Source organism: Sinohyriopsis cumingii, chromosome 18 (assembly GCF_028554795.1).
Source record: "Sinohyriopsis cumingii isolate HCF-2022 chromosome 18, ASM2855479v2, whole genome shotgun sequence".
NCBI lineage: Eukaryota > Metazoa > Mollusca > Bivalvia > Unionida > Unionidae > Sinohyriopsis > Sinohyriopsis cumingii.
In genome coordinates this window covers 42,964,417-42,984,195 of record NC_142978.1, presented here as the reverse complement: position 1 = coordinate 42,984,195, position 19,779 = coordinate 42,964,417, and the positions used below count along the sequence as shown (strand labels likewise).

Genomic DNA, 19,779 nt, shown 5'->3' with positions numbered 1-19,779 from the left:
CAAGATCGTCCTGTTTATCAGCCCTTATGTCAAGGGGCGACAATCACTATATTTTGCATAAATGTGACAATAAAAGGTAACCGTATCTGGCACAGGCATTTAGCAGATAAAACGGGTATTCTAGATATGGAAGAAGGGGGTGGGTGTTGGTTCCTTTACAACTGTTGCATTTCGTCAATAAAAGTCAAATTACGTGAGTTAAATGATGAATTCACTAACACAGATTCAATTTTATACGAAATTATTATTTTATGGCGATAGGTAAAGTGCTGGTACCGAATAAAACCCATAGGTGATGAGCTATAGAGGTTAAGTAGGTGTGGGTGAGGCGGGTATGGACCTAATAATTATTGTTGAAACAAAATATACTTATAAAACATCAGTATATTAACATAAGTCTAATTTTACAACCAGTTGTAGCACCCGCAGTCAATCATTTCGATCTAACACTAATTTCGGAAGAAAAGGGCCAATATATGTTCATAGTCTTGGCAGGATGACTGGATTTATAAATTTTCCCAAAGGCACATTAAACAGAACTTATAAGTTAAAATATTTTTTTAAAATCTTGTTCTATCAGGGAAAATATTCATGAAATTAATTTGATTAAATAATTCTTTGTAGCATTGGTCCCTAGTGATGTATCACCGCTAAAGATAACAAAAGAGTTTTTAACGGATTCTAGTCAGAGTACCTGTCACACTCGGAATTAAGGTAAGCGAAACAATCATGGTCCCTGCTGAGATAATCCTTCGGGGGAATATGGTAGCTTGTTGCTCGTACGTATCGTACAATTTGTATCGAAAAATAACACCTGCCAGTTAAGTGACTGTTGTCGACTCCACATTAATAGTGCCTATGGAAGGTGCAATGAATATTTACAATCATTCCAAGATGTCATATAGTTCATAATTACTTCGAATTGAGAATTATAAAAATATATTCTTATTCCTATCTGTCAAAATTAACTACTCTTTTCGCAGGAACCAAAAATTGAAAGGTACCTTCTCCGGAAGCACGTCATACAAGAGGCTTTGCTAGTTTTGATGACATTTTCGCTACCATTTATATTGGCCATTTCATTTCAGTTTAACAGGAAAGAAAACCTCTGAGTCAACAGAGTAAAATAAAAAAGCTAAAATGTACTCCGAAACAAACCTGTCACCTTTGAAACGTGTCTTAGGGTCAATATGTTGCATTTACGTACGACAAATGGACACGTCCTGGTACAAGTCATCTGGAATTTATAGGCATCATGTTCCTCAAACTTATATACGTTTTTGGTGAGTGCGCATGTGCTTGCCAATAAAATACAGCATTGGAATGCAAAATCTCTCATACCCCATCCCTTTCCAACTTTGACATCTCTCTCTCTCTCTCTCTCTCTCTCTCTCTCTCTCTCTCTCTCTCTCTCACACACACACAGACACACGCACACAGAGCTGCATAATGATGACTGTACATTTATTTGTATAAAATATTTACTAATTCTGCACAAAATGTCATCTAATATCCAGGGTTTCCAGTTACTCAATCCAACGTCTCATTTTCCTCGACTCGCTCACTCTACATTTCAACAGGCTTTATGGATTGGATATTGGATTTATGAAAGAATATTTCCGACCGTTATTGATCTGATATCTAAAAAGTGGCTGGCAGTGAAATCTATGGAATCCCAGACACATCTGGATCTTCTGCATCAATCTTTAATTACATCAGACCTTTGTGCGCAGACTAAAAGTGGAAGTACATGTGCGGAGAAAAGTAAAACTTGCCAGTTGTTATGGTTGGAAGGTGTTTCAATGGCTTATCTCTATTTAGGAGGCAAAATATTAAACACGCGTGTAGCAGGAACGTCCAGCTTCACATTCATGTAGCCATCGTTTAAATTCAGCAAGATTTCTTCGCTTAATCTCCACCCGGCATCTTAATATCTTGCACGAGCTCCTTGAAAAGACTTAGGTCAAATATTTTAACTTAGTCACGTGGCTCGGTACACACATGTGATACATCTATAAACGCTTGTTTTCATTGACTTGGTTTCGAGATTATGTTGTACGGATACTTGAAAGTAATACTTATTATTTCTTTGCTCAACCTTTCTTCTTCCTTTTTACTTTCATTCTTAGCCAGTTTCTAAATAGCTTGACAGAGATTCGCCCTCTTGCAGAATCACGACCAGCTCATGGTTATGGATCACACTCATATTAAAATGGGGAAGACATGCAATTGCATATGAGAAAAATCATTATATACCGTTTCCACATGACGATACGTTCATAAGAGAAACGTCTTTGTTTTACCCGGTGAGGGGCCAAACCATCATTGTTTTTTGGCTTAGTTGTTTGTTTGTTTGGTTTGACTGGGGGGGGGGGGGGCATACGTTCATTATCAAATATATTAAAAGGCAAATGTTCCATACCTAGACGCCATTACCTCGTATCAGCATTTTTTTTTGAGAAAAAACGCATTCTAAAAACCTCTTTCTCAACCTTGCATAGCTAAAACTTAATTTGTGTCCAAAAGGAAGTAATTATAACATATTCATCATCAAATATTTGCCCTGAATTATCCGCAAATCTTGAAGCATCAGAAATAACAAATACAGGATTTTTTTCAGTAAATGCGACCTATTTCGGCCATGTAAATATAGGTTGTCCAAATGGATGCAGTTATCAAGTGTGATAACTGGCGTCATTCGATAATGTGAGTGGGAAATGAGACTAACTCTGCATATATATTTACGTGTCCATGTAAATGAACATTACATTCCAGAGTGACAAAAAGTGACTCACTGTGACATGCTTTTGATAGAACTAGGTATCCATATCCCAGACAATATTCCACGACCATATATACTAAACGTTTAGAGAAATGGAGCTAAATAGAGAAAATGACGTTGAAAAATAAACCACCACCAGCGACGACGATGACAAAGATATCGACAACAATTACGTCATCGGAAAAGTGATTCTAATAACTTGTCCATGCTTTGCAGGTGAAACAACAACAACAGCAAAATACAACTAAAAATTCAGGCCCGTATCTTTTACAACTTTTGTTTGAAACGGGTTAATGATGACTATTTGACAAACGTATGAATATCTGCTGCAGCCCGAAACGGAAAGGAGAAAGAGAAAACAAATTGTACGTGCGAAGTGATGAAATGCATATCGATCTGCCTTGCCTTCAGGCTTGCTCCATTGTATCACCTTGGGTCTATCTAGATAGTTCTAAGAACAGAATTAAAAGTTAAACATATGCCACGATCTTGGATTTTAAAATCTGGTTGGATTAAAATTGAACAAGCTAAGTTCAGGTACCACAAGTAATAGTTCTGATGTTTTTCATTGTCCCCAGTCACATCAGCAATGCAAGAATCATATATATATATATATATATATATATATATATATATATATATATATATATATATATATATATATATATATATATATATATATATATATATATATATATATATATATATATATATATATACAAATACCGTTATACTTATATACTCAAACACACACACACACACACACACACATATATATATATATATATATATATATATATATATATATATATATATATATATATATATATATATATATATATATATATATATATATGATCGAAGCATGTCTAAGAACTGAGTCACTAAGATCGAAGTACAACGTAAATCTTCAGTAATGAAAGTCGTTTGTCTTTCAGACCTGTAGCTTCAACACACGCGAGGAATGTGCTCTTGCAATAAATCAAGAACAAATATGCACGACTGACAAAAGAGTCAATAACCTCATTGCTCCGACGTTAAATGGTAATTTACGTCTCTGGTAGACAATCGGTTCTTTCTTAATGAAATCGCCGTTATTAACTATTATTTTCTCATCTAATGAAGTCTAAAGAGATACTACTGAATAACGTCCTCAGATTGGAGAGGAAACGAGTTACATATATCATCATCACTATATTTATTTGTATTATAAACAAAACCCAGAAGTTTCAAAAGCTGCTATTATAAGCAGAGATAATAAAGGCGTAGTTTGTTACACTTGTACACTCAAACGTGCACATGCATACATAGTAATTTGTTACACTTATACACTCAAACACGCACACGCATACATACACTTGTACACTCAAACACAGACATGCATACATAGTAATTTGTTACAATTATACACTCAAACACACACACGTACACATACACTTGTACACTCAAACACACACATGCATACATAGTAATTTGTTACAATTATACACTCAAACACACACACGCATACATACACTTGTACACTCAAACACAGACATGCATACATAGTAATTTGTTACACTTATACACTCAAACACACACATGCATACATACACTTGTACACTCAAACACAGACATGCATACATAGTAATTTGTTACACTTATACACTCAAACACACACATGCATACATACACTTGTACATTCAAACACAGACATGCATACATAGTAATTTGTTACACTGATACACTCAAACACACACATGCATACATACACTTGTACATTCAAACACAGACATGCATACATAGTAATTTGTTACAATTATACACTCAAACACACACATGCATACGTACACCTATACACTCAAACACAGACATGCATACATAGTAATTTGTTACACTTATACACTCAAACACAGACATGCATACATAGTAATTTGTTACACTTATACACTCAAACACACACATGCATACATACACTTGTACACTCAAACACAGACATGCATACATAGTAATTTGTTACACTTATACACTCAAACACACACATGCATACATACACTTATACACTCAAACACACACATGCGTACATAGTCAGTAGCTCGTGTAGTTTGTCTCAAAGTTTGCACCTCAAAACTTTCAGTTTGTTTTAGTTTTATATAAGTATTTTACATGAAACTTATTATCATTTATTTTGTTGCAATGGATATTAACGAAAAGGTCTTCAAGTTCTCGTTTCTACAGATGATGATGATGATGATGATGATGATGATGAATCGCCTTTTCCGTGGTCTTTTTTACGTGTGTGTTTGCTTGGTCTTTTCTGCTGCTATAGGATCTTTCCACGTGACCCTAGATCTCATGGACATTGAGTATATCACAAGGATTTTCCGCTAGTAGTAGTAGTAGTAGTAGGAACATCCTCTTCATTATAGTTTGTAGAGTCCCAATGTGTCTGTAAACACATTGTTTACCAGGCTGGCAATTATCCGAGCCATCAATTATCTATTCATGTTCGACATAGGTACAGGTCGAGAAGATATATACGTGTGTGTGTGTGTGTGTGTGTGTGTGTGTGTGTGTGTGTAATTTAAGTGTAATAACTAGGTCTTCTCGACCTGCACCTTTGTCGAAGTTGAATACATATTTGACAACTTAGTTAATTGGCAACCTGGTAACCAATGTGTTTACAATACATTGGGACTCTGCTCACTAATATGAGGTCGGTGAGGAGTCATTTGCTTATTCTTGCTTGAGAAAGAATCCTCAGCAAATCATAACATTCAAAGTTGACCCTTCGGCTGGGCGTTTTACACGATAACCACCCATCACATAAAACAAATCCACTAAAACACTTCTCAGTCTAACCACGCAGGTAGATGTTAATGTTTCCTAATTGCCTTTCTAAAGCTAGTTTCACGGTGGAGCAGTCGTTTCACAAACTTGGACAATTTGGGCTGAACAACATGTACAATTTCAAATCGTTACAACTACGAACTTTTAGTTCAGATTTCATGAAGTTTACATGACTTACTTAAATGTATTCTTTCAATCACTATATACTGCAATCACAGCGGCATTATTATCATTCGATTTTCTGGAAGTCTTCGGTGCAGTGTCATTAATTGTGATCCTTTATTCCCGTGTTTTCAGCAAGCCGTTGTCAGAGCACTGTCGTCACCATTACATTCCTGCAGCGTCTTTTTCGGAGTTTGTCTTGAATTAGCGATGTGCTTAGTGCTCTAACGCTGAGTTTGTTGCATGTTACGTTACGGTCTCTGACATTTTTAACAGAGCATTCTAAGTTCTGTATTAGGTCCGTGCAATTGGTACTTTTTCCCCGTTTCCTTCCAACAGAATGATGATGATGACGAGTTTGATGATGATGATGATTTTAATGATGATTTTGATGGTGGTGATGATGATGATAATGATGATGATGATGATGATGATGATGATTTTGATGACGATGATGACGACGACGATGATAATGAGGATTATTGCTATTATTATTATTATTATTATTATTATTATTATTAATATCCATACATTAACGGATGATATATTTTCCGTCTGTCCGCCCTTCTGTCCTTTACCACACATCCTCTTCAACCGCCGGTAGTAAATTCACGAAACTTTTGAGTTGCGTTCCAAACATACCGTGGTGGACTATGACCGTGCGTCGCTCAGTTCACCTTCTGTCCTGAACGCGGTTTTGTATGAGGCGCCGTAGCAGACAAAAGCTGGTCCAGTGAGAAAGTTGTAGTTGAAATTTCGATGTCGTATGTCGAGAAATCCAATATCACGTGTTGGATCAAATTGCATGTCCTTAAAGTTCCATTCTTTAGATCGAGATTTTAGATTTTGTATGTTGAATTATACAGTGGTGGTTTAAAGTTCTATTTCCCATGTCGAAGTTTTACATTGTATATTTTGAATTACATAGAGGTGGTTGAAATTTCAATATCGTATGTCGAGAATCATACGTTCTATGCAACTGTTTGTGATAACAGTTCCATTTCATATGGCGAGTATTTAGATTTCATCTGTTGAGTTTCACAGCAACGAGAAGCAGCTTCCTTGTTTAAAAATAACGCGGTCCGTTCACGACAGCGACCTCTAGCGAAGAAATTCATAGTAATTCTCGACCAGCGAATGGAAACTTTCAAACTGTAAATGCATGAAATGTAATGGCGCCTCATAATTGAATACACGAATGACGTATCTTAATACTCGATATTATTTTAAGCTATTAAAGTGGACATTGTGTAATGTTAATTTTAACACCAACACATCATTTCACCATGTATAAATAACAATTCTGACAAGCACAATTGTTGTTGTTGTCGTTGTAGGGTTTAACGCCATTTTTCAGTACACGATAGGCTATACATGGCGGCCAGTATTAATGGTGGAGGAAGAACCCGGGAAAAGCCCGGAAAGAACCATCGACCCACGAGAAGCTACTGGCCAGCTTTCTAACATACCCACATTAGCCGAATCCGAGATTCGAACCCACGCAGACAGAGGTGAGATGGCGGTGATCCGTAACGGAGAGCGCATTAGACCACTCGGCCACTCAGGGCCCCTGACAAGCACAATAAAATGTCCAATCACCACTGTGTAATTCAACAGATTCAATCTGAAAACTCAACATACGAAATGGAGTTTTCAGCACAGCCAATGTTATTCAACATATTAAACTGAAACTCTCGACATATTTTATTAAAATTTCAATAACCGCCGTGTAATTCAGAAAATGCAATCTAAACTCGACATTGGACATAAAATTTTCAACCAGCGCTGTGTAACTCAGCATATGAAATGGAACTTTCAACATAAGCGCTTTGAACCAATACGTAAATTAGGAATTCTCGACGTATGACATTGAAATTTCAACCACCGCCGTGTAATTCAAACGACACAATCTACAACTTCGACACAGAAAATGTAACTTTCAGCCACTACTGTTTAATTCAACAGATACAATCTAAAATCACGACCTAGAAAATGGAATTTTAAGGACAAGCATTTTTGATACAACACGTGAAATTGGAATTCTGGACATATGACATTAAAATTTCAACGGCAAAGTTCTGATTGGACTAGCTTTTGTCCGCTACTGCGCCTCATAGATATGTGTAAGAGTGATCGTATATGGTAACCGTGCTTCACGAGGATGAGTACTACAACAGTAGGTTTCGGATCTGATCTGTCCTTGGGCGAGACAAGAGAACGAGGTTCTTAACGCGAGTAAAATTGTCTTGTGGTTCTTCTTACCCTAACAACAAGAACCGTATTCGAGAACCGACAAGAACCTCGCTCGTGGTTTGAGAACACAAATTACCTCTGGCGCGGGAGTAGACAGAAACAAAGATTTCGAATGCCGAACGTTGATACGACATTTTATTTCCTAAGATCAAATGAGTTGTTACAGCTAGCGAACTCCGTGTGGTCTAAAGCGCTCTCCGTTACGGATCACTGCCATCTCATCCCTGTCTGCGTGGGTTCGAGTCTCAGATTCGGTTAATGTCGGTTAATGTGGGTATATGAGAAAGCTTGCCAGTAGCTTCTCGTGGGTCGTTGGTTCTTTCCGGGGGTTTTCTCAGGTTCTTCCTCCACCATTAATACTGGTCGCCATGTATAGCCTATCGTGTGCTGAAAAAAAAATGGCGTTAAACCCTACAACAACTACAACAGCTAGCGAACTCAGGAAGAAGCGATAGTATATGAGAATGTGTTCTTGGTGTTTGGGCAAAATCACAAAAGATGTCGCCCAAAGATTACACCCGCAGGCAGAGTGGGTGGGATCGCATTTTCAAAGGTTATGTTTACTTTGTTTTGTGGCCTATCTACCTCAACTATGGGAGGATTATCGTATTTAGTATGATTTTTCATTATGTAGATGACAGCAAATATTTTGGGTCGTTGATGCAGTTCCATGGGGTAGAGGGTGGGGACCAAAGGTCACACATACATTGGAATATGACTTTTACTTATAACCTGAGGTACATCTACATCGATCGAGAAAGATGTCTGTTATAACGTTACATGAGGATGAGGATGGTAACAAAGCCCGCTGCAACCGCGAAGGCGGAAAGGTGGGGTTGGTAAAAATAAAACAAATGTGAGGACATTTGTGAATGATTTTTCTAATAATAATAATTATTATTATTATTATTATTATTATTATTATTATTATTATTATTATTATTGGTATCATTATTATTATTATTATTATTATTATTATTATTATTCGCACTAGCATCATCACAACCGGTTGACATATTAAGCGTCATTCAATATGCAGGTTTCCTCTTGTAAACGCAAAATTTCCATAGGAAAAATTAGTAATATTTCCTACCAAGTTTCGTTATTCGATCAAAAGTGATTTTTTAAAAGTCCTCTTCTTTACTTAATGAACATGCGGTCATGATTCATTGATATGATCAGCAAGAAGAGAAATAACTTTCACTGATGCGAGTTGCTGTGATACACGTCACTTTCATCGATCAGTAAAAACAAGATGCTGGATCAATCCGCTTAGTCACGATACATGTCAACGCTGATAATATTGCAAACTACCGTCTTCCCAAATCCCCACCGTGGTTAGCAAAGCTTCCCAAAATAGTATTTGACCACTGCGAATTTGAAACAAAAAATCCTCTTTAAATCCTTTCCTTTACCATGGTGAATTCAATGAAATCAAAGCATCCTACAGTGGCCATACGTCCTTGTATACATACGGTTCGAAAGATGGAGACAAAATTGGAGCTGCCATTGAAACAACCCATGGTACCAACTCGACCAGGTTACCGAATAAAGTTTCAATATTCCTGCAGAAATTACAGACTTACTCAAAACTTTGATCAAGTTTGACCCTACCCTCCCCCCCCCCAAAAAAAAAAAACAAAAAAAAAAAAACAGAGTTGCATCTATATTACCGGATTCCATTTACACACTGAAAATCTAGTTGAATCTTAAATTTAACAACCCGTCATTACAATCTGATTAAAATAAAATCTCCGCTGTTGTACACGAAGATCTGACAGCGACCGTTTAGGGGTCGTGTTCTGGTAACCTATGCTATTACCATAATTGCTAATTTTATCAACCAGTCAGATGAAATATCTTCTCGTTTGGAGACAGAGTACTGTGGATGAAGAGCATGAATGTGGTCTCACTGGACAGTTTATCTGGTGAATTTTCATCCAACAATGACCTATTGCAGAAAAATGAGAATAATTTTACACTGACGATACAAATAAAAACAAACTAATGACTTATGTAGAAAGCATACATGTGAGATTTTGACTGCAGCAATCAGGTTAATTCCTGATGCAACTGGTGGTTTTTATACTGAACCAACACTGCCACCAACCCTTCAATTTTACATTCATTTTTGACAGGAAATAGCTATTTTGAATATTTTCCTGTAACAAGGCAGCTAAAACAATCAGTATGTGCCCTATGAATAAATAAAGTTCACTAGTACTATAACAAATTAGCATACTTTTCATCACCCCTCAACCATCTAGATTTTTAGATATTTACCCCTCTGTATCAGACACACGTAAATATTTAAGCCAAGTCGGCTGCTCATTTGCAGCCCAAGTTACGCATTTGATCTTCAATGCTCATCTAACTGTGACAGGCAGTCACCAACAAGCCAACCCATTTCCAAGCCTAACTCAAAGTAAATCTAAACCACATTACAGATTTAGCTTATGTGTGAATTTATAAATGCTAGGCTTGTGATAATTAGGTTCATGCCTTCTACCTTAAAAATTAGGGGGGTGTCAAAATACGAAACTATCCAGTGAGACCTGTTTACCGAACAACTTGATTTACTTTCAGATTTTTGAAAGCTGCATTTCCATTGGCTAAAAAAAAGATCACCAGAACATGACCCTTAATCGGTCGTGGTCAGGTCTTCACGTAGGACAGCGAAGATTTTATTTTAATCAAATTGCCCGTCATTATCTCAGATATCATAGAAACGTGGTGACAGAAAGGGTAATGAAAGGGCAGATAAATCAGACCAAACTGACTGCATTCACCCGTTTCCGACCGAAGATTCCGTATGCTGACTTAAAACAGTATCAGTCATATTGCTCGTCATACTTGGCAGAATGTAGTGGAATGAAAACTCCACGCACAAACGAAAGAACATCAAAACCCCACAAGTGGAGAGTGACTTGCCTCGCATAGAACAAATCGGAGAGATGTGGTCATATTTTCTTGATTTAGTATCTGACACGCATACCTGACTCGTGCAAAACCTCCCGAAGGGTGAATCTTGACTGGAGTATTACCCTGCCAGTGGGAAGTGGTGCACATTCTTGTTAATGTGTCGATTAGAAGTAATTTGACGTGAACTGCTTGTAATGTGTCGATTTTTACCCTTGAGACAGAAGTAATTTGACGTGAACTGCTTGTAATGTGTCGATTTCTACCCTTGAGACAGAAGTAATTTGACGTGAACTGCTTGTAATGTGTCGGTTTCTACCCTTGAGACAGAAGTAATTTGACGTAAACTGCTTGTAATGTGTCGATTTCTACCACTGAGACATACGTAATTTGACATGAACTGCTTGTAATGTGTCGATTTCTACCCTTGAAACAGGAGTAATTTGACGTGAACTGCTTGAAGAAACTCGATGGGGACGTACCACCCGAACAAAATATTGGACTTTTGAAGGGAATGATGTTCATGCGACAAATTCTAATAATATTTTAGAGATTTTAAATGTGATATCTTTAACTGTTATTTTATATACATTTTACCGAATCTCAACAGCTTTACATTTTATATTTGATCTTCTTGTACTTAAATTACATTTGTTTGAAAAGTTTTATCTTCCTAAAAGTGTCTTTTTCTGCAGTTCAACATTAACATGCAAGCGCATGCATATTTTCTGTGAAACCACTGGTACCAGCATCGAGCTATTTGATGTTATGTTTTCTTTTTTGTTACTGTTCGGGAGACAGTGCTAATACACTTACGATTTCTGCTGAATCCCCCAAATCAAATCTATGTAATTGCATCTGACAACGTTTTTCCAAATAAGTATGGTTTAAAATAAACCATTTAATAGCATTTTTTGTTACTGTTTAATCCCTGACGGATAGAATCAATACAAGATCGCGATAAATAGCGTGATCTCGCCCAATAATTACCATGGCAATACGCGCTGTGCATACAAGTTCAAACAAGCAGAGACCTGTATTAAGTTGTAGACGAATTTGTGTCGTTATTATTAATGCTTTGAACAAATTGGGGGCACTTGAGGTCGGCTTTTATTGCCTTCATCGGATGCAAAGCATACGGTGCTAATAACTTTATTGGTCTCATTCATTCACAATAAATGTCCTGGTTTTAGAGATTAGAATCGTGGAAGCGTACATTTACAATAAACACTACCTTTATTTCATGTATTAGTAAATCCATGCGTGTGAAAATTTTTATAAATATTAAAAATGCTTGATCATAAAAAATGAATTTGTTGTATACATGTTTTTTATTTATCACCTTTTAATAAATACAGACTATTTATTTATCTCTTTGTGTATATAGGCTATTCGCTTGTCTCCTTTTAATGTATACAGGCTATTTTTTTCTTCTCAAAATTATTATATAAAATATAACAAATATCACTAGTGTTGATATTTTGTGAACGACCCCAGCGCATCCTTTCTGCACGCTTTTTGTTTATTGTTTCCGTTTGTCTTTAAGTATTGAAAAATTATACTTAAAGGAGTATGACCACACATTCTAATCTCTTCTGATTTCTTTTGTACTGGCACGTTCCTTTCTACCCTGTCTTGTCTGTTTTGGTCGGATTCTGTATTGACCTCTGAAGTGTTACACGGTGTATTCTTCTCTAATTTGCTAAACTCGTTGAGTCTTGCTTATTGTAGCCTGTATTAGAACTTTGTGGTCTGGTCAAGGTCAGTAGTACTCCTGTGGAAAATTCGTGAAATAAAGTGAACATGTATCATTTGAAAGATTATACCCAAGGAATCGAAATTAAACAAAGGTCAAGGTCATATTTCAAGATAAAAATAGGAACATCCCCCATCAATGTAAGATATACATGAGTTATAAGGGTTTCCTTAAAATCAACGTAATTATTATGTTACAGTTGGTCATTAGATAACTGACAAATGATATACGACACTAATGCAACACTGGAATGGTTAGTAAAGGTTAAGGTAATTAGTAAAGAGTAAGGTGATTAGTAAAGGTTTAGGTGATTAGTAAAGGTTAAGGTGATTAGTAAATGTAAGGTCAGTATCTTAGATCTAGTAAACATAGAGTAAACTAATTACCAGTGACACTAGCGTATCACACAACCAGTTATTCGGTCGTCATTTATTTTGTTAGGAAACTTGTGATCATATTCCGTATTCAGATGAAAATGTGTGGAGATGATTTTATCAGGAAGTCGAATCTTGAATTAGCATTGACGATATTGAATATTAACTTAAATTAGCATTGATGGTATTGAGTATTAACTTGAATTAGCATTGATGGTATTGAGTATTAACTTAAATTAGCATTGATGGTATTGAATATTAACTTGAATTAGCATTGGTGGTATTGAGTATTAACTTGAATTAGCATTGATGGTATTGAGCATTAACTTAAAACAATATTGATGATACTGAGCATTATGTTGAATTAGCATTGATGGCATTGAGTATTAACTTGAATTAGCATTGATGGTATTGAATATTAATTTGAATTAGCATTGATGGTATTAAGTATTATCTTGAATTAGCATTGATGGTATTGAGTATTATCTTGAATTAGCATTGATGGTATTGAATATTAACTTGAATTAGCATTGATGGCATTGAGTATTAACTTGAATTAGCATTGATGGTATTGAGCATTAACTTGAAACAATATTGATGATACTGAGCATTATGTTGAATTAGTATTGATGATATTGAGTATTATCTTCAATTAGTATTGATGATATTGAGTATTAACTTGAAACAATATTGATGATACTGAGCATTATGTTGAATTAGTATTGATGATATTGAGTATTATCTTGAATTAGTTTTGATGATATTGAGCGTTAAATTTTAATTAATATTGATGATACCGCGTATTAGCTTGAATTAGTTAGCATTAATTTTATTTTCTATTAATTTCAATTAGTTACTATTGATGATATCGAGAATAAACTTGAATCATGATTGATGATATGCTTTGATTAAACCTGTATATCTGACGATTTATTACAGACACAACACAATAATTAGAATATAGTCACATAGAAAAGGTACTTATGCTCAAACAAGGCTGCTGAAAGAAACTCTTGAATAGTTTAAACATGTGTAGAATATATTAATTGTCCAGAAACAATAAAGAAATTTGGCGAATTGTGTTGATTAAAAGTAAACTCGAAACTATAAAAAAGCGTATGCATTCAATTGACATCAAATGAAATATCTACAAACATCCTGTATAAGGTACATGTAAATGAGAATAATCCAATTAGCCTGACACTTAGCTCCTCAATGATAATGGTTCTGTGCCACCTGTCATTTATAAGAGTCACGTACATTAAATCAACCAAATTGTAAAACATGTGTGACTATTGCTTTCGTTATGAGAAGCTACACTAGTCAAGGATGATCCAGCTATTCAAAGCTGTAGACTCTTAAAAGACCTGATCTATGCCGTATCCAATAAATCAGATTCACACTGGTATTGCCAATAGATTCGATCTGATGTTTTATGTGATAGGAATAGATCATTGAATAGAACACTTGAAAATTTTGACACAGTTTCTTTTGATTTATTTGGAATATCCTGGAATCCATTTTCCAAGGCTACTTTTAGACGAAGCACACGAATGTCATGTTCAACAAAAGGAAATCCACCTGACTATACTCCAAGCCCACAATACATGTATGTATGCCTTTCAATAAGACCCTCTAGAAGAAGGGTGAAATCAGACGGAACAAATACTTGTCCGTTATTTTGGATTATCTCAAGGCGATGTTGCCTTCTAGTATCCGATATAAAAAGTAAATCTGCAATTTTAGAGAAAAACTATTTTAAAACCCTTGAGTAGCCTTATGAAAATGACAGCTTGTAAATTTAAAGTAGGATCACCTTGTACTCCAGCAGTCCTTGGTTGCCAGGAGATCCGAACCAATATTTTGTATTTAGGTATCGATTGGCAGCTTGATCCTCCTTTGACTAATATAGCCCAAAAACATTCAACAAACAGTGTCAAAAAGGGAAGGAGAAGATTTTTGTTAAGTCTGGACCAGTTTTCCATGTACTGGACCATTCAGCCAAAACAGACAACTTTTCAAAACAATATATCATTTTGTACATGACGTCCACAAAATGTAATTTCGTGATATGACCGAATTAATCATCAATTGTTTTGCATAATCAGTTGATCCAGAGATGTTCAACGCTTGCAAAGAACATGAAATGATGTAGATTTTTGACCACTATGCTGTATGCCAATACTTTTATGTAGATTTTTGACCACTATGCTGTATGCCAATACTTGTATTGCCAGGTGAGCCACATAATGTACTGACTTCTCCTTTGATCTTATGCGCCATCTTTCAATATGTACACACTTATCGTCTCTAGATTAAACAGGTTTAGATGCCCACCTCCGCTTTAGTCTATAATTGTACATAAGGTTTATGACAGATAACACATTTTACGACTTTTTATAGATTCCATTGGTTATAAATAACCAGCAAGCTTGCAGGTAACGGGGACCTTTCATTGCAGAAGTTGTTTAATATCAAAGGTTGAAAGACGTGACCCAGTCTATCCTTACACTTAAGATGCTAATGTTCCTACCGAAGCACCGAAAGAGTGAGTTCCCCTTTCTAAGACGAATAAAGCTTCTTTCTCCAAACTGGTAGCTGGAGAATATTAAATAGAAAGCAAACTTAAAACATCATCAACGCACTTCAAGGGTTTGAAATAATTTGTGAGAAAAACTAGGAGGCCATTATGTGGTGGCAAGTTGATACTGCCAATGCAAATGTTTATAACAAGTGTGACCATTGCTGGTACCAAGAATACTGCCTCCATACCATTATGTTACGACAAAAAGTGTGCATTGTGTTGTCTCAGACGCTTCTGCGCACTTACCGCAGTTCCCGTGGATTGGCGGGATTGTACTGCAAGAGATGTGCAAATGTCATGCAGATAACAAAATATGCTGGGATTAAGTGTTGTGAGTAGTGAAGGGGGGCACCCTACGGACAATGGGAATTAGCATTACAAAACCCCTTGGGCAAATCTACGGACAATGGAAATTTAACATGGAGAAAAATCGTGGGCAAATCTACGGACAAGGGGAGTTAACATGGGAATAAATCGTGGGCCACTTTACGGACAAGGGGAATTTAACATGGCGATAAATCGTGGGTCACTCTACCGACAAGGGGAATTTAACATGGGATTTTTTTTTAAAAATTTTTTTAAAAAAAGGGGTAGGCAATTCAAAGACTATCTCTTTTCGAGAAATATGGCTGGCCCTGAAAAGGGCCTTTGGGTTTTCTTCTTCTTCTAATTTCTTCTTTTCCTCCACCAAGTTCTTATTTTATCTCCTACACTCTTCTTCTCTTTCTTTTTTTTCTTCTCCTCCTCTTCTTTCTTCTTCTCTTCCTCCTCTTCTTTCTTCTTCTTTTCATTTTCTTCTTCTTTTTCAATTTTTTCGTTCCAATTGCTTATTCTTTCCTCTTCATCTTCCTTCTCCTCCTTGATCTCTTTCATGACACCACTAATCTTGTCCTTTGCTTTCCTTAAGTTATTAATTTCCATCTTCACACGATGGGGACTATAGGAATAATGGTCTTCAACCAGTCTTAATAGCATCTGTTCCATTATTCCTAAGTTGTCTAAAACGTCTTGCAAGGTTTGTAATTTGTCCATTTGGTTTGACGCCATCTTCTTTGTATTCTTTGCAGAATGGTTTGAACGACGAATACTGTGGGTTCTTATACGAAAAGCGCGAACGTGAAGGAAAACATCCCCCTAAAACATAAAATGGATCTTACCTAGATGATGACCAAACATCGCGCGGACGTGAAGGAAAACATCCCCTACTTTCTCATTTCATATAATATAACCCTAACTATACTCTCCACATTTGCTAAGAAACCCATAATCTACTATTCACACAAACATACCTGAGCTCTTACAAACACAAACACACAAACACATACACTTCCACTATTAATAAAGAGTTAGTGTTTATTTTCACACTACTCTACCTACACACATTGGCAAATTGATCGTTATTTCTTTTCTAGAGTATTGGGTAGCCCTGAAAAGGGCTGTTTTTTGAACTCCTGATGCACCTATCTAATGGTTGCACCGTCCTGGCCTGGCGCCACACACGCATCTTCTTCCCCAGTCTTCTTTCACCTTTCTTCTGGGGAGCGCAGAGGGAGGATGATTCGCTTCAACACCCCAATCCTCTGTCTCGGGAATATTGAACGACATCCTCTCTTCTCTTTTCTTTTCCTCTTCTTCCCTCTCTCTTCTCTCCTCCTCTTCCTTCTTTACTCTTGCTTCTTCTACTTTAGCCTCCGCTGATAGTTCGTTTACTATGCGCCTGGCATATTCCAGGTGCATCTGGAGTTCTAACAGTTTCACTATTCTGCTAGTCATTCTTCTGGCTGTGTTGATCAATCAACAAGGGTAGCTGGACTGCCGAACGAGTTTCAATTTATACTGAAAGCGCGGACGTGAAGGAAAACATCCCCCTAAAAACATAAAATTCATCTTACCTAGATCATGACCAAAAAAACAACAACAACGCGCGGACCTAAAAGAAACACTCGCTCACTTTTTTATGCTACCCATCACTTCAATAGACTATCCACATACGCAAGGCAATCCAATCTAACCCCAAATATACACCTCAAACAGCCAAAAAAACTAACATCATTATAATCTACTATCCACACCAACCTATTTTTTTCACTTACAAACACAATCACACAAACACACAAACTCATACCCTCACATTTTTTTAAGAAAGAGTTAGTGTTTATTTTCACACTACTCTACCTACACATATTGGCAAATGGATCGTTATTTCTTTTCTAGAGTATTGGGTAGCCCTGAAAAGGGCTGTTTTTTTTTTTTTTTTGCTATGGCATTCTTTTTTAGTTTCTAAGAATGCGATGTCCTCTGAGGATAGACTTTCTGGCGATAGGTCTGCTTCTTCGGAAAGAGAAGAAGAATTCTTTGGTGTCGATACGACAATCGACAAAGCCTCTGTCAGCTTCAGGTTGCTGCTGTTGCTGTTGTTGCTGCTGCTGTTGCTGCTGTTGCTGCTGTCTCTGAAGTCTGTACTTCTCTGTCCATTCTTCTTTCTCCCTGTTCATTTCTTCTCTGAAGAGCTCTTCTATCAGGTCTTCAGTGATTTTTAACATTCTCACATTCTCTATTTCTTCTGGTTTCGGTATCAGACTGTGTCTGACCCTATGCAGATTCACGTAGGCTTCGTTGAGCTTAGCTAGTTTGGAGCACATCTTCTTAGGAGGATGAGTCGACAATGGATGGCTAGACTGGGAACAACATTGTTCTTAAAGTTAAAGCGCGGACGTGAAGGAAAACATCCCCCACACGGTTTTCGAGCCGCAACGTTCATGAGAGGGATAGTAAGAAATGAAAGAGCATCAATCCAACATTCTTATAGCTAAACAAACCACAAAGGCATTTTTTTCTAAACACAACATTTTTTATTCAAAAAATCACTTAACACTAAACAACAACATTTTTAACAATAAACCAACACTATAACATCAAACAATTTTTTTCAAATGAAAAACATTTTTTTCTTCAAATACAATCTACTTTAAACAAGGCTGACAACGTTGTGAATGAAATTGTGATTTCCACTGTTGGAAATCATTAGGCCATTGATGGACACTACGTTTCCTAGCTTGAGACAAAAGATAAGCATAATGGTCACAAAACCATCGATCTACTTTCACATCGTTTCTAGCAGAAGAACGAGGATCAAAATGAGTCACTAAATGTTCTAAGGAATAGCCCAGGCTGCGATGATGCAGAAAATACACACAGTATTGTCCACACACCAAGGAATCTGTGCCTTGTAATTTCACGTTATTGAATCGGGTGGTTTGAGCATTTCTTCTCATAAAGTCGATGATATCGTCTTCCAAAGGGGGCAATCCATACGAATCGAAATATTCCACACAGCCTTCTTGAGGAAAGTAGACGGCTACCCAGTGGGTTCCTGGGAGATGACTGTCGTCCGTGTTGATCACGTAAGCTTGATGGTCTTTAGGTTTGCGATGAGGGAGTTCATCTTTAGCACAGACGACGGGATTCCAAGAAGACGTATACGAACTGTGGTTCAAAAGGTAATAAAGTTCCCAGGTATCCATTGTTTTTGTGTTTTTTCTTCACAGGTAATAATAAGTTGTCAATTCGATCCTGACTTTTTGCTTGAAAATGTCTGACGAATAAACGGTTATTCGTTCTGTTTCCTCACTCTGATTCAGGAGAGCTTCGATGCGATGGATCTCTTGTGTGGTTAATGGTGGACAAGAATGTTCACGCAAGTCTTTATACCACTGGTGCAACACGTCTTTGTTCGAGATGAGACTCCAAGCTTCGTCCAGATACTCGTCCAATTTTTCTTCTTGACTCAACATCAGGCATTTATCGTGTTGAATTTGACTGGGATGATCGTTTTGACATCCATAACAATTTTTCTTGATCAATTCTGTCATTTTGTCGACCAAGTGTTTGGCAAAACAGGAGACTAAATGGGCTTCTTGTTCTGGCCATCTCGACTTCATCAAAACTTCTTCGTCTTTGTCTTGAGATTCTTCTCCTTCCACGGTCTCCTCACATTCCATCTCCAAAGTTTCTCCACTAGGTAAAGAGGGATAACAGTCTTCCATGGCTTTCTAATAATCTAGAATGACTTCTCTCAAACTGTTGATTTCTATGGTATTATCGAATTCTGCATACAGGA

General features: G+C 36.7%; 1 protein-coding gene across 1 annotated transcript in view; it reads left to right on the top strand.

Moving 5' to 3' along the window:
* Window positions 1-19,779, top strand: part of LOC149776499 (uncharacterized) — a 161,276-nt gene that overhangs the window by 33,377 nt on the left and 108,120 nt on the right. Inside the window, exon 2 of the mRNA XM_089940932.1 lies at window positions 625-714. The gene's annotated coding sequence lies outside the window, so the exon portion shown is untranslated. The remainder of the gene's footprint in view (window positions 1-624; window positions 715-19,779) is intronic.